The sequence below is a fragment of the Brachyhypopomus gauderio genome, chromosome 15 (genome assembly GCF_052324685.1).
Source record: "Brachyhypopomus gauderio isolate BG-103 chromosome 15, BGAUD_0.2, whole genome shotgun sequence".
NCBI classification, from domain to species: Eukaryota; Metazoa; Chordata; class Actinopteri; order Gymnotiformes; family Hypopomidae; genus Brachyhypopomus; species Brachyhypopomus gauderio.
In genome coordinates, this window is record NC_135225.1 from 5,506,645 (window position 1) to 5,518,738 (window position 12,094).

Genomic DNA, 12,094 nt, shown 5'->3' on the forward strand with positions numbered 1-12,094 from the left:
TTTCCTTTCTCCGTCTAGATCCGCCCCCTGTTGTAAGTGCGTCACCTGTGTCTCGTTTTCCTCATTTAGATCTTCTATTTAAATCCTTAGTTTGGATACCGTCTTTGCTGGTCGTTGGTTGTGTTTGGCGTTGATACAAGGTTTCTTAGAAATTCCAGCCCCTCGTCCTTAGCCGATCGTTGTCTTGGTTGTTTCTTGTGTTTTTGTCTGTGATGTTTTGTCCTTTAGTTGTGAGTAGTTTAGTTTGAGTCATTAGGTGTGTGTTGAGACATACAGCGGGTTAGTTCGTTTGGTTGATTCTCTGCGCGGTAGTTGTATGTTGCGAGACTGCATTTATTGTATTTATTGTCTTTTTGCGTTTTGGTTTTTATTCGTCGTGAATGTGTCAGGTTGAGTGTACCGCCCCGGTTGGATCCCTGTGTTTGGTTATTTGATTCTTAACCCATTAGTGTGTTGTTTTTTCCTTATATCCTTTCTTTAAGTTATTGCGTGTATTGTTCGTTAATCTTTAGTCTGCCTTGTTCAGAATGGGTTTCTTTATTATTGTACGTTTGTGATTCTTGTAACCGCTGTGCAAACAAGATGCCCCGTCGATCTCGTTGTCGTGCTTCCAGATTGTCTGTCAGTTGTGAGTCTCCAAGTTTGTCTGTTGGATGCATATCTCTGGATTCTAACCCCATTAATGTTGAGTGTACGAATAAAACCCCTGACTCTTTGCATGTGTGTCCGTCTCCGGTTACAATCGAATCTAGATCGTTACAGCATGGCAGCCATTTTTGCTGGATTTGACTTTGTGTTTTTGACTAAACAGTAAATCTTTGCTCTGTACCACATTATGGTCACCTGGGCAACTACACCTGGGCAATTGTCTTCAATTGGTTTATAGTGCTGCCTTTCAGTGAACCACTGGGTCTGGACGGAGGTATTCTTGCTCTTTCTACAGGCTTTTCATCCAAATCTAACCATCCAGCATTTCATCATCATCATATTATTTCATATAATCTACCGAGGCATCACTTAACTGTCTGGTCTCTTTTGTTTATTTAGTGATGAATCTATGTTCTAGTTCATGATTTCATGCCTATTCAATAATGGCTACATTAGTGTCTCCCAGCCATAAGGGGAAAGTTAGCCAAGGTAACCGGACGAGAGTTGAGCTCGTCTAATTAGGCCTGGGTCAGACACGCCATAAACACGGAGTTTCCATGGAGGGCAGGAGAGGAGTACAAAGATGTGTGTGTGAGTGAGAGAAGGGTGTAAAGGTGTGTGTGTGTGAGAGTGAGGGAGAGATATAAAGTTGTATGTTGTCTACGAGTGAGTCATTTCCTGTGCACAAGAAAGTTTTGTATTCTTTTCCTTCTGATCAACACCTTTACTTATATATTTATTTTTATACTATATCTTTTTATAGAGAGACCTCAGGTGTGATTAATCTCCAATAAATCCACACCAAATGTGGCGACAAGGATGAGACTGCATGTCTGAGGAGTCTGGACCCAGTGACCTGCGACAGGGTCGCTCCCCTGGAGATTAAATTCTCTCCGGTCTCAACCTCGATCTGGTTTCAGAGACGGGGACATCGTAGGCCGGGACCAGATAACCCAGAGCAATCCAAAAGAACGATATGCATTTCTGGAATTAATTTACCTTGTAGATAACAGCAGGGAAAGTTGCATCAGAAAAGGGAGTGAATCCAAAACTCTTGGATTCAACAAGCCCAATAGGGTTGAGTTCATGGGAACAGTGTCTAAGGACTAGACCTGTTATCTTCTTTCAAAAAGAAGAAAAAGTACAGTAAGAAACTAGAAATTAACATGCAATTATTGTATTGTCACAATCATTGTACTATTGGTGGCATAAACAGGCTGGCAAAGTTACTGGTGTATCAGAGGGGTAGAAGAGGCAAATTCAAATCTGAACCCTTATTTCCTTCTGAAAAATTAAAAATTAAAAATAAATGTGAGAAGCACAGAGCAGTCACAGAGTTCTCAAAGAAAGGACACACACTAGTCCTGATAAAGGAAACACACAGTGGCGAACGAAAGTTGTTCGGGGTGGGCGGGGTGTATGGTCATTAAATGACTCACGCGCTATAGGCGCCATCCTGCAGCAATTATAGTTTATTTTCATTAATTTTCATACGGAAAAGCTTGTGATTAGGTGGGCCCAGCTGCCAATCAGGGTGGGCCTGGCCCACCCAGGCCCGCCCGCCCTGAGCGTCAGTCATGAGGTGTGATGCATGGATGAATGAGTGTGGATTTCCAGAAAGGGGAAGTTTTAACCTATTTCAGCTACAGTGGGATATTTTAGAAAATAAAGTGGTCAGGCAGGGACAGAAAATTACCCATAAATCCAGTGTGCCATCGAGCTCTGCCCAACCATTCCACCCAGATGAGCCCCTTAATTCTCCTCCACACACCCGCAGGAGAAAGATCTACGGAGTAGCCCCCAAACCCAGACGAGCAGCCAAACTATACGATGACTGACCAGATCCCAATCATGGAAGTATCAGACCTGATCACCATCCATGGACCAAGAGCGCCACAAGTTCATGTCACATGTCCCATTCGCAGGCAATTCCACAACAACGCTTTATCAGAATGTTTTTTTTTTGCATACTGTTGCTTACAATCCCCTTTTGGGCGGTACAGATGTTCTTGTGCAAATCCTCATTTAGCTTTGGTAGCTAGTGTTGCCGATGGACACTTCATTGTTGTGAATAGACAGGTTACTGGTCTGTAGTTGGATAGCGCTTGTCATTTGTTGGGGTGTTTTGTCTTGCCTTGTGTAAGTGAGCCTGAATGGACGCCAGTGACAGCTAGTTCATTTGGTCCAGAAGGCCATGTAGAGCTGCTAGTTTCTTTCATCTGTAGGCATGCATCATGTTCAGCTCATGAAACTCACTGCTGACAGATGAGAGTTGGCTGATATAAGAGAGTCCTACCAATGATTAGAGGCACTAATCGTGGCAGCACTACCACAAGCATTTAGCACCAAGCAAAGCCAAACAGATGTGAATCATATCGGACAAAAACCCGAGGAGCGCCCGGGAAAATCTGGCACCTATTTTCAGGGTATAAGAAGATGGCAAAGACAGCACACACAGAAGGAAAACAAAAGTGGCGAGGGTAATATATATTAACATGTAGAAGGAGGGTCCGCATGGCAGGAGAGAGCACTCAAATACAATGCAGCTAAAGTCCCGTGGAACAGACATTTGAACAGACAAGGAAGTAGTAATGAACCAAATGGTGGCTGTAGAAAAGACACATGAAACAGAAGTACTAATACTGGTGTGGTAATCCCTCCTGATGGAAATATCCAGAAGAATGAATAATAGATGTTGAATGAATACCAGGCACCAAAAAAGAAAAGAGATATAAAGTGGAAGGTTACCAATCACCAAGGTTGTCCCAGTGGTAGTAGGAGCTCTTGGGGCTTTGACCCCTAAAGCCTGGTTTATACTTGAGGGTCCGCGCGGCGAAAATTACGTAATCGCTGTGGCTCCGCCCGTGCGCGAGGGCCTCTTTCACCTCTCACCGTGCACCTCTCGAATTTTGTAACCTCGCGCGCGCGCCGCGCTTCAGCGCGATAGACAAAGTCATGTTTGCCGGGTTCATACACCTTAACAAAGTGGAACTAAAGCATTTGTACGTCATTTTAAAGGTCCATTTCAATATTTCCCAGCACGTTAAACTTAATTAAGTTAAATATTTATACATATACTCGAAATAATTCGCTTATCACATTATTTAATGGTTGTTTATTATCAAAACGGCCAATCTTAATTTCTTCACGTTCTCTCATGTTTCGTCCTGGAATTACAAGAGGCTCGTATTTGTTAACGTATCGTTTCGGACAACACTGCAAAGCCATATTTACGTTTGATACCTGTATATATACGGTCGCTGGTCAGGTAAAAATGTTCTTTCACCGGTTTTGCAGGGGTTTTTTATTCTCCACTGCCACCTATCGCCACCTATCGTTTCGGAGAACACTGCAGCGACGCTCGCGACACCGCTCGCGCAGGGTCGCGCGAGGTGGGCGGAGCCGCGCGCTACAGTCACTCGCGAAAGTATAAACCAGGCTTTAGACATAGGAGTGGCTCCAACAGATTCCAGGAGTAATAACATTGATTCAATCTCAGTCAAGAAGAGCACAGCGTTAGGAATAGCAATATCTATCTATGTCTCCTTTCATATATATGTACGGTATATATGAATGTGAATATATATATGAATATATTGAATATAAACATATAGTGTCTGCCACTGGAAGGTCAGAGAGTTCGGAGTTTGGTTTCCCAGGATGCTGTGCGCCGGGAGAGATGACTTGCTGGGCGGTCCCTGAAAGAGTGACAGCTAAGTCAAGAAGAAGCAAGAAGATGGGTCGCCACGTCAGTCGTTGCCAGACACCTGAGCCAGCAAGGAAAGGGCAGTGGGTCTGCTCAGTCAGGGGGGTCCAGCTGCCGGAGGGGGCAATTCTCAGCATCAGCCCCACAGCTGGGAAGATCAGCTGCCTCCGTGGGCTGTCAGCTGGGGGCACAATAGGCAGAAAACAGATCACTGTCCTCATTGGCACAGGCTCGTCCGTGTTGCTACTAGGACCAGATGTGCGGCCTCACACTATGGGCGGCACACCAGATGGCTGGGGGGCGACGTCTGGGGGGCGACGTCTCGACAGCAGAGTCACCATGAAATGGAAGAAACGGCTCCCAGGTGGGGGAGCCTGAGCTGGGTGCAGGAGTTCTGGCCCGTGCCTGTATGAAAGGCCTGTCTACTCCGCTTGGACGTCCTCTGCGCGTCCGGCACTGTGCTTGACTTCGGCAGGAAAACACTGAATCTACTGGAGAGACGAGTGAAGCTGGCAGCTGTGAAAGGTACAGTGGAGCCGGGTCACTGCAGTCACTGCAGGTGAAGTCGGTGGTTCAGAACACGCAGTGGTACTGAAGACAGTCAGGTAGAGCAGGACAGGGGCTCTACAGCAGGACAGGGGATGTAGAGCAGGACAGGGGCTCTACAGCAGGACAGGGGCTCTACAACAGGACAGGGGCTCTACAACAGGACAGGGGCTGTAGAGCAGGACAGCGGCTGTAGAGCAGGACAGGGGCTCTACCGCAGGACAGGGGCTCTACAGCAGGACAGGGGCTGTAGAGCAGGACAGGGGCTGTAGAGCAGGACAGCGGCTGTAGAGCAGGACAGGGGCTCTACAGCAGGACAGGGGCTCTACAACAGGACAGGGGCTGTAGAGCAGGACAGCGGCTGTAGAGCAGGACAGGGGCTCTACCGCAGGACAGGGGCTCTACAGCAGGACAGGGGCTCTACAGCAGGACAGGGGCTGTAGAGCAGGACAGCGGCTGTAGAGCAGGACAGCGGCTGTAGAGCAGGACAGCGACTGTAGAGCAGGACAGGGGCTGTAGAGCATGACAGCGGCTGTAGAGCAGGACAGGGGCTCTACAGCAGGACATGGGATGCAGGAAGCCACGTGAATTGAAGTTAATTGAACTGTAAGTTAATTGAAGTGTAATTGAACTTTTCTGACCATCATTGTGGCATGTGTTTGAGTTTATAACACCATCTCCATCTCCCCCCTTAGTGCAGGTTCCTATTTTGCCTGGTTGGTGTGTGAGCTTAATAAAACTGTGTTGCAGTATTTTCACTTTTCCCAGGACAGGGACTCATCTGAAGATCAATGTTGTTGGAGCCTCCAGTGTAAGGGCCACAGACCCAGAAGCCCCTGTCACTGGGATAATCTTAGTGTTAATGTAGTGTTTACTTAGTGATAACACACACACACACTCAGACACACAGGTCTGTTGTCTCGGAGCTCAGGGTGAGAGGGTCCCATAAATGAATTATTCCCTATTAAAGTGAAGATGTCATGCCCTGGACCCCAGCAATCTCTTAACTGGCATGCATACACACTCAGACACACAGACAGACACATGTACACATATATGTGTGTGTGTGTTAAAAATTGTAGTGAAGTACACAATGTTTCTGGAGAAACAGGACATTCTGGACAAAGCAAGCAAACTGCTTTTGGAAACTTTATGTACTTCAGTACAATGTTTTTATATTTCTACATTTAATTTTATACCACTGGGTGGTTTTTGTTTCTAGCTCAGATACTCTACCAGGGCCTTGGTGCTTAAGGGTTCTACATAGTATCTCACGTGTACACTGGACTCCTCTTCTGGGTGGAGATCTCAGATGTTGACCCTGCAATCTGCTGGAGCCATTCTGCCAGTTTGGAGGTCACAGCTACAATACCACAGGAATCGCTGTTGCCTTCACGCTTCCACATACAGCATGTTGTTGCTGTATATCCTAATGAGATGGATTAATAGGTCAATGTTTTGTTCACTTCCTGCATACAGTTTGATGTCATCCATGATATCATGGCATCTCCTTTATATATCCCGCGTATGATCATGGCTGCTGTTATCCTGTCAGCGGCCTCTAGGATTGAGTTCCTCCGGCCGACGGAGTTCTGAATGGAGGCTGATAGAGTTCTGTTAATGTTATATAGCCTCAAGCATTCCTGGATCTATGTGTGCAGCATTGAATCATACGATTTCTTGTAGGCAATCCAGGCGTACTGGCTGGATTGTACTGGAGTACTGGCTGTGCCATCTGTCTTATGGTCTTGAGTAACTGGTTTATCCAGCAGTGGCTACTACTGAGCTACTCAGATGTAGCATTGAGTGGCTGAATAGCTCAGTGGGTTACACCAGGGGTTTAGGGCAAGATGAACATCCTCAAGGAACAGTATCCTCCATGGAGAAGAAGGTTGAACACCAAGAAAAGAGCAGCATGGAGAGAAGTTATCATTTTGCCCAGCATCTCAAATATAACTGTTGCTATGGTGTAAATCAGCTGGTTGGTCTCAGTGATGGTCATCCAGTTGCCTGGTACCCAGTGTTTACTGGACACTGACATGGTCCACAACTACTGACTGGAGATCTTAACGCCAAATGAGCCAGATACTAACCTAATGGAGGAGACTGAATGGTAAGTCGAAGGCTAGATGGTCATGGCACCATGATCACCAAGAAGAGGCAGTTCATCCATCCTAACTACTGGCTTCTGCATAACATTGAGGAGTCACTGCAGCTACTGTATTTGATTCAATTGTAGACTTCAGTAAACAGTCAGCTACAATACCTACAAATGGTTGTGTCAATGGAGATGACCTTTCAGTGCTAACTCTTAATGAAAGGTGCTGCACCATCAGGTGCCTGGAGAACATATTGGACTCCCCAAAATGTCCTGACCGTGTAAGGGAAAGAGGCACCTGAAGTAATTTGTCTAATATCAGAGGTGTCAATTCCAGGTTCAGAAAGTAAAAGTCCTCACCAGGATTTTGCTCAGGCTTCCTGGATTGTGTTGATTCCACAAATTTTTACCAGGATTGCACTAATTAGAAAATAGCAAGCTTGAGCAAAATCCTGGTGAGGACTTTTACTTTCTGAACCTGGAATTGACACCTCTGGCTAATGTTGGTCATGTTTATTTCTGATTTAAAATGACTAAATAAAGTATGATGGTGCTTAGGAAATATTTAAACACAACACAACTATCCCTGCTTCACAATCTAAATTCCAATAAAAAAGCAGTATCATTTCTTTTTTCTATATAAAAAGTATAATTTCTAAGAACATGTTAAGATGCATACCTAGAACCATATTTTTTGACACCTGTACCTGTTTATGTTATAAAAAGGACAAAAATGAAATTCCAATTCCAACACTAATTCTGTTCTATACATGTAATGCTTCCCTCCTCTACCATCTCCCCTGCGAAGTGAAAATCTTTGTTATTGGTCTGGTGGTTGTTGGGTCACCGTGTGCCGTGTGTACGCAGTCCTCACATGTTGCCACGCGCCCCTCTTGTTGGGCTGTTACAGGCTGCATCTGGTCCTCATTCTCTACCTCGTAACTGTGTGTGTGTTTAAATTCCTCTGTTGGTCAATGTCTAGCAGTGTCAATGTACTATTCCCACATCTACTGTACTGTAAGCCTGTGTTTGTTTGAGTTTGTTTTGTTGTTTGCATATCTATGTGTTTTATTTTCTGATTTTTTGCTGTTCAAGACCATGTCATTATTTTTCCTCAGATGCGTCTTCTTTTTACAATACCAATGCTGCTCACTAAGGACACTGGGATTGGTTTTAATCCTATTAAAATAATAATTTGTCCTTTAAAATAGCCTTGGGAATCTATTTTATTATTATTATTATTATTATTATTATTATTATTATTATTATTAATAATAATAATCATCATCATTTAAAAAATACTTTTAATGCATATTTTTGTAAAACAAAAAAAAAAACTTTTTTCAGGGACAGGGCACTACAAAAATTGCGGTTGGTGTCATTTTTGTGTATTACAAGTCTGAATATTTTTTCTTTGTCAGCCTTTCCAAAACTCAGTGACATCTGATTACACCTGTCATCATATACACAGTTTGCATATTCTGAGAGTCACAACAGGAGAGTGTGTGAGAGAAAGATAGCAGTGGCTAAACATCCATGGATAACAGGAAAAAAAAAGCCTCAGGCACATTTTATTGCACCATGGATTATGTTAAGGATTCTAATATCAATTGAGGATACGCATTTACTTCCTCTTCAGGGGATGTGGAGACAGATAACGCACTAAATCCTCTCTCATTCCTCTCAGGGTTACTTCACAGGAACCTTTTTGTAGATGTTTGGAGGATATTTGGCTTGCTGGACTAAGGACCAGCTCAATATGAATTATTTAGGTCCCTGAGAGCAAAACTAGAGCAAACTCAAAATGAAATCTAGAGTAAACATGAATAAGTTATGAAGTGATTGTTCATTAATATTGTGTGGAAGCGTATGCATCACTACAGTAAATGAAAACAGGTGTCTACCCTCTCATGAAGGATATCTGTAGATCAGTTAGTGTAAAGCATATTAGGGAAGTTTGAGGTTTGCATTTTTCAATGATAGACCATGCTGACCCATACTACGCTTAAAAGCCGATTTCCTCCTCAATAGTGGGTAATTCATCACTAGATTGTATATAGACAAGCCGGTTTTACAGGGCACTGCTGGCTATTCTCAAAGGTCCTCCATGTGTCCTCGTGTTGGGGTCCAGTTGAGATGGTATTAATTTGCCTGATACTCAACTTAATCAAAATAAGTGGCTCTGTCTTAACACAAATTACACCATTACAAAAGTCCTTTTCAGCTTTGAACTCAAGTGGTTGTTCCACGAAGCAAAGGTTTATCACGTAGAGAGGCAAAATAGTTTAAAAGTCAAGAATGTCCATTAGGGGACAAAGAAAAGAGAGTCATTGTGTGTCTGTTGTTTATTGTGAGGGTCATATACTGGAAATATACTAGAAAGCAGGATATCTATCTATCTATCTATCTATCTATCTATCTATCTATCTATCTATCTATCTATATCTGTCTGTCTGTCTGTCTGTTGGTCTGTCTCTCTCTTTCTTTATTTATTTCTTTCTGAATTTTTTACTTCTAAATAGTTCAATTTCTCCCTCAAGCCAAGCATGAACCCTAGCCATTGGAATCAAGATATTTGCACGGCATGGCTGAAGGTAGAAAATATAGCAAAGCATGAACCTGTCATTTCTTCATATAATATATATAAAATATGCAACTAAACAACACTTGTTATTTCAGTATTGATTTTGTTCACTCTTTCTTTGACTCTCATACAGAAACATATCCTTCATAATAACTCTCAACAGTGACCTACAGAAGCACGGTGTGACACACGTCTAGTCACCATGACATCCCTCTGTGTGGTGTTGAATATGCCATTCCTGACAGGCTCTTATGGCCTGTTTGAGTACTCACTCCTCCCCAATGGCATGTGCAGATTATCTGTTACTGTAATAACGACACTGTCCTTGACCACGCATTTTATATTGCAATATCTAAAAACAGCGGTGATGTGTTGTCCTTCAGTCTTTAGATGGAGAGTTGCATATACACTGAGCTCAATACAGTCAAAGCAGAGAAAAGAGAGAGGATGGAGAGAGAGAAGACACAGTGACAGAGTAAGAGTAAAGTTTTAAACCTTTCTAATGCCACTGAATTATTCTTGTAATCACTGCAAAACTAAGCTTCTTATTCAGAGAAAGCTGGGAGGTCGTTGATACTGGTGATTTAATACAGTTCCAATTTCATTACATTTTCTTCAGTGACATACTTAACCAAAAAAGCCCAATAAGAGTGGATACTGAAGTGTGTCCTCAGCAAGAAAAAAAAATTACCTTATTATTATTACACTAGATTGCTAATTACTAATTACAGTTACATTAATCTTAACCATGTGTAGTTGTGACAACTAAGGAATCAGACTGATAGCAGAATTCCAGGTGGTCTGGACACATGAGGGACACCTCGGATAAGTGAATCTGGTCGGGACACATGAGGGACACCTCGGATAAGTGAATCTGGTCGGGACACATGAGGGACACCTCGGATAAGTGAATCTGGTCTGGACACATGAGGGACACCTCGGATAAGTGAATCTGGTCGGGACACATGAGGGACACCTCGGATAAGTGAATCTGGTCGGGACACATGAGGGACACCTCGGATAAGTGAATCTGGTCGGGACACATGAGGGACACCTCGGATAAGTGAATCTGGTCGGGACACATGAGGGACACCTCGGATAAGTGAATCTGGTCGGGACACGAGGGACACCTCGGATAAGTGAATCTGGTCGGGACACATGAGGGACACCTCGGATAAGTGAATCTGGTCGGGACACATGAGGGACACCTCGGATAAGTGAATCTGGTCGGGACACATGAGGGACACCTCGGATAAGTGAATCTGGTCGGGACACATGAGGGACACCTCGGATAAGTGAATCTGGTCTGGACACATGAGGGACACCTCGGATAAGTGAATCTGGTCGGGACACATGAGGGACACCTCGGATAAGTGAATCTGGTCGGGACACATGAGGGACACCTCGGATAAGTGAATCTGGTCGGGACACATGAGGGACACCTCGAATAAGTGAATCTGGTCGGGACACATGAGGGACACCTCGGATAAGTGAATCTGGTCGGGACACATGAGGGACACCTTGGATAAGTTTGAATCTGGTCGGGACACATGAGGGACACCTCGGATAAGTGAATCTGGTCGGGACACATGAGGGACACCTCGGATAAGTTTGAATCTGGTCGGGACACATGAGGGACACCTCGGATAAGTGAATCTGTGTCTGCCCACTTGCTCCACCTTATCTGTGCAGTGCGGAAATAGCAGTCCAGCATACAGCAAGAACAGAGAATCAGAAAAGACAGGCAATATAAAGAGCGGACGGGTGATGGATGGACGCCAGACAGGAGGTCCATCATGGCTCTGGGCCTTTTATCTCTGTGCTGTTTAGAAACTCTCACGAGACAAAGAGAGTCAATGGGAGGTTAGATTATTAGGTTAAAAAATAATAATAATCAGGACTTTTTCTATGCCTTTGAAATTGCCCCTTCTGGGCATTTAGGGGGCAAAGTGTTTTGATAAAAGCATAAAAATCAAAGTTATTTTCATATAAAATTTAATACTTTGAGTGTGTGACCATTCTCATGAAGTTTTTTTATCATGTACAGAAAATCCCCAGTGCCAAATTAATTTAGCACAAACGTATGATGAAAACAATCGTCAAATCATTTAAACAGTAGTAACAAAATTGATCTGCAACAATATACTGTCTCCTTTGGACTACGTTCTGTTACCTGCATACCATTAAAAGTTTAATGCATGAACTTTTCACCTGTCTTTTGGTAGTAATGGCAGGCAACCTGTTCTGAGTTTCTTGACAAACGAAGGATCTTTTGTACCTGACGTCTGTTTCTTCAGCTATATAATATTAGTTTTGCCATCTTTGGCTGGGGATTAATTTTGGGACATAACCATTTCTCATTGGTTATATTGTAGATTCAGCAGCAAGCATCCACAGTGTTTGCAGTCATAACCTTCTATACGTCTGTAGCTAATGACACTTGCATCCAAGGACTGGACTGTATTTATAAGATCAGTGTTTCTTGGTTATGTTTTCTTAAACATATTTAGGT

General features: G+C 43.6%; 1 protein-coding gene across 1 annotated transcript in view; it reads right to left on the reverse strand.

The window, feature by feature from the left end:
* pcdh15a (protocadherin-related 15a) overlaps positions 1–12,094 on the reverse strand; it is a 208,317-nt gene that overhangs the window by 174,491 nt on the left and 21,732 nt on the right. The gene's annotated exons all lie outside the window — the stretch shown is intronic.